General features: G+C 47.8%; 1 protein-coding gene across 4 annotated transcripts in view; it reads left to right on the top strand.

Annotated features, from left to right (window-relative positions):
- NXPE3 (neurexophilin and PC-esterase domain family member 3) overlaps positions 1 to 2,443 on the top strand; it is a 40,902-nt gene extending 38,459 nt beyond the window's left edge. For all 4 annotated transcript variants that reach the window (XM_038766113.1, XM_038766111.1, XM_038766114.1 and 1 more), the window contains one exon: positions 1 to 2,443. This exon is cut by the window's left edge and continues 1,368 nt beyond it. The gene's annotated coding sequence lies outside the window, so the exon portion shown is untranslated.
- Positions 2,444 to 4,599: the final 2,156 nt, after the last annotated feature.

Raw genomic sequence — 4,599 nt, 5'->3', positions numbered from 1 at the left:
TGAAATGTGAAACTGAAACCTATTTTCCGGCAGAGAACGCCTGGCCGACAGGCGAGCGTGACCTCTTTCACCCTTCTTTTACAAAAGCCGTTTTTGAAAGCTGCCGGGTGTCGTTTTCTTTTAATATTGAAACACGCACTATTTCGTTTACAAATAAGCAGACTGAACGTGGTTCGTCAGTGGAGCCCGCTGGCAGCGTCCAGGAAATGCCGTTGACTCTTGCTCTCGTGTGGAAATCTCACTCGAAGCAGAGACACATTTTAATTTTGTTTTCGTCTTCAGCTCCTCGGTGGTATTTTCCGGGCGCCTTCTGAGAGCTTAGAACAGTGCTCAGGGCTTAGTATAGTGTTCTGCACCCAGCGAGCACTTACTAAATACTATTACTACCACCGCTAAGCACTGGAGAGAGAGCAACCGAAGCAGATTTTTACCTACTCCCCAGGAGCTTGCAAACTATTGGGAGACAAGTCGATACAAATTATTTATAAATAATGGGAGCGGGCTAAAGAACAAGGATATTAGCAGAACAGAGTGCAATATGCCAGATGCCTGGATAAATAATATACACGTATATCCGTGTACGTGAGTGCTGAGGAGAGGATTACAATACGTATATTCTGAAGATGGCAGTTGGGTCGACGTGTCTCAGCGCCGTTGGAACGGGAGCGTTATGAATTAATCGAGAAAGTCTTCCCGGAGGAGGTGGGATTTTAGGAGGGCTTTGAAGATGTAGAGAAGTGTGGGATGGTGGATTTGGAAGGAGTGCGTATGAAGTCGGGAGAGGATGGGTGGGGGCCCGGAGGAGGAGAAAGGGTTGGAGATGGGGGGAATTGCAAGGGAGAGACCCAGTTAGGCGAGGGCGCCGATCTTTAAGATGGGAGTGGGCGTCCGACGACCCTTCCGTGTTGCCATGGGGGCTCGATTAAGCCCACTCGTCGCCCGAGTCTCCCAGCGGGTCCCCGAGGTTTGCGAGGGGCTCGGTTCAATCGGTGCAGCCAGTTGGAGCAAGGGGCGCTGAGATTTCCACGCTATTGGATGGAGCGAACCGTAGAGGTGATTCACCGCTGCACCTATTGCAGTCTTGCACGTAAATATATAAAAAAAAATGCAGCAGCCTGTTACTTGAATTAGTTCACCCGGCCCTCAAACGACAGAGAAAGAAGTACGTTTTACAGGCTCTACTACTGACCGACCCTGAACAGGTTCCACCTATGTAAGGCTGATTCGCGGTTGCGTGTTTCATGGCTGTTTGTACCTGTGAGTCAGCTAGAGGTTAAAGGGAATCCTTGCATCTCCTTTAGTCCTGGAGCTGCTTTTCAGAGAGATACTAGGTCCTCTCCGTGTACAAAATAACAGGCACGTATCAGGCGTGTTCGTGATAGCCATAATCCCGTTATACGCAAATAGAACAACGGAGATGAAAGTACCGCAGAAAATAGAAAGGATTCGATAGATTCAAAATACTTATGACCATTTCTCCAACCATCCTCTTCTTTACCCCCACGTGACCGTGGCGAATAGGCATTAACCATCACTGTTGGGATCAAATCTGCTGGTTATGTGATGGGGATCTGGGTATTTCTCTTTCTGAAATGCGGGCGATGGGTAAGGAAGCCCCTCGCCCGTAAAATGCTTCGCTTATCTTTACGAAACCACTCTGACGACTCCCAAGCTGAGTTTCATTTCAGGGGAAGGAGTGGGAAGGTAATTTTGGGGAAGAACTTAGACCTAAAAGAACTCGTATTAATATTAAAGGTACTCGCAGATAGGATGCAGGGCACGGGCCGCATATGGAAAGAACAAGGCCGAACGCGGATGCGTAGCAGCAGGACACTTTGTAAGACTGTGGGGGTCTAGAAGTGGACTTTCACCAGAAGAAGTGTGGCAGGTGCTTTTTAGCTTAACTAAAGGGGTGGAAATAGATGTTTGTAGGTAGGCTTACAGGCCACACAATTTCCGTAGTCCCTAACCTTTGGTATGTAGCATTTATTGAGCACTTACAGGGTGCAATAAGCTGTGTTGGGAACATTGGTTCGGACACAGCCCTCATCCCCCGGCCCATGATCTAAAAGGAGTGATGTTGGAGGTGGGGAACGGATGCACAGGGAAAAGTCGACAACGAACACGAATCAGCACAAGGAAAGATGAGGTGAAAACCGACAACTGAACCGCAAAAGCAAACCAAGAGCGGTTTGTTTATCGCGCTCGGTTCCGCTGCAGGCGGGCGTTTTGGGGGTGAGGAAACCGCCACCGCTTTCCCCGACCTGCCAGTTTTTATATCGGGGCCGCTGAGTGCCCCGTTTGCCTGCGCTTCCTCCCAGCGATGCGTTTCTTCAAGTGGCCGCCCTCAGATCCTACAGCCAGTTATTCGTCCCCGAGTACCTTCTGGGAATATTCCTTGGGGAAAATAATAGCAATACCAATAAAATCCCCTCTTTGGAAAAGCGTACTAAGTGGAATGTCTAGTCGATCGATCGCGATTCGTCGCCGTGCGTCGTGACTCTGTTTCGTCACAACTTTGGAGTTGCCAGTGTCCATCACGTCTCGGGCGCTATTTACCCAATCGGGGTCAATTTACCCATGGGAAATCAATCAATCGTATTTATTGAGCGCTTACTATGTGCAGAGCACTGTACTAAGCGCTTTACTAGGCTGGGAAAGGCACCATTCGTGTGCGAAATTAACACTGGGCCTGTTGCCATGATCCACAGCAACCAAGATAGTGGAGCTTCCGAGTACACATTCGTGTGTCTCGGCCTACTGCGTTTACCAAATATTAATTATCTTTTAGGGTTAATTGCCCTATCCTGGATCGCTACAGCAAACCCTCAGTCTTTGCCAAAGTAAACTTTGTTTCAGCCATAAATTAAGAACGTTTTATCTACACAACTTTGACCAAACTGATGTGAGGAGATGTCTTGCAACTCCTTTTTTGTTTCTTGTTTTTTTTAATAGTATTTATTAAGCATTTACTATACACCAGGCGCCGGGGTAGATACAAGCTAATGGGGTTAGTCACAGTCCGTGTCCAGCGTGGGGCTCACAGTCTTGGTTTCCTTTTTACAGATGAGGTAACTGGTGCCCAGAGAAGTAAAATGACTTGCCCAAGGTCACACAGCAGACAAGTGGCAAAGCCAGGATTAAAACCCAGGTCCTTTTGACTCGCAGGCCTGCTTCTCAGGCAGGTTATCTTATTATTCTGCTCCGCGACTTTATGTCTGGCTGCTGTTCATCCATTCAGTCGTATTTATTGAGTGCCTACTGTGTGCAGAGCACTGTACTAAGTGCTTGGGAAGTACACAACAGTACAAGTACTGTGAGATACCATTTCAACTTTCCGAAAGCCACATATTCAGATACCCGAGGATTGGCATTAGTCATTTGTAAAAAAGACAAAAAAAGTCAAAACAGGATATTTCCATTTCTGCCGTGCGTTGGGCCACTGTTTCATTATGCTTGAGGTGTAGCTGAGGAAACTGGCCCGTGAAAATGACTCATTTTGTAGATCCCAGAAGTGAATAAATCTGAAAGGAAAATGTAAAAATCACACGAGTGAAACCGGGCTGGGGTGGGGGAGGATGGATTGCCCCAGGAACCTGAAATTTTGGCGGGGTGGGACTGTTCTCATGGTAAGAAAGTCCAATTCAGTCCCTTGGGACGGGGGTATGTGGGTGGTGGGGAGGGTCTGGACGCTCTCTCGTGGATCCAGGGTTGCGTCTTCGAGTTTCTTTAACTCCCAAGGCACCTGCTTTTATCTCCGGGGTTAGGAGTTCGAGGAATTCCAGCGACGTCAGTGATCGAAAAACCGACGTGGAAACCCTTCTGAGGGCTCACCCGTAGCCAGTGCCAAGCCTGCCCCTAAATAGTTTCTATTTCTAACGCCAAGGACGTTCCAAAGCGTGCTGAACGTTCCCTTTTTGCTGCTGCTGTTGATGGCATTTATTAATAATAATAGTAATAATAATGATAATTGGCATTTGTTAAGCGCTTACTATATGCAAAGCACTGTTCTAAGCACTGGGGAGGATACAGGGTGATCAGGTTGGCCCACGTGGGGCTCACAGTCTTAATCCCCATTTCACAGATGAGGTAACAGAGGCACAGAGAAGTTAAATGACTTGCCCCAGATCACACAGCACACGGGTGGTGGAGTCGGGATTCGAACCCATGACCTCTGACTCCAAAGCCCGGGCTCTTTCCACTGAGCCACGCTAAGCGCTTACTATGTGCCAAGCACTGTTCTAAGCGCTGGGGAGGTAACAAGGTGATCAGGTTGTCCCACGGGGGGCTGTGGACTGGCTGTCAGGCAGTCAGTCTTATTTATCGAGCCCTCACTGTGTGCAGAGCACCTCGAACAGTGCTTTGCACATAGTAAGCACTTAATAAATGCCATTATTATTATTATTATTATTACTAAGTGCTTGGGAGAGTTCAATATAACAATATAACGGACAGGTTCCCTGCCCACTACAATGCTGGGGAGAGTACACTATAACAGACAAGTTCCCTGCCCACTACGAGCTTTCGGTCTAGAGGGGGAAACAGGCATAAATAGTAAGCGCTTAATAAATGCCATCATCATCATCATTATTGTTATTA

This window comes from Tachyglossus aculeatus, chromosome 24 (assembly GCF_015852505.1).
Source record: "Tachyglossus aculeatus isolate mTacAcu1 chromosome 24, mTacAcu1.pri, whole genome shotgun sequence".
In the NCBI taxonomy this organism is placed as follows: domain Eukaryota; kingdom Metazoa; phylum Chordata; class Mammalia; order Monotremata; family Tachyglossidae; genus Tachyglossus; species Tachyglossus aculeatus.
The sequence above is the reverse complement of the archived record's forward strand: the minus strand, read 5'-3'. Positions and strand labels throughout refer to the sequence as shown.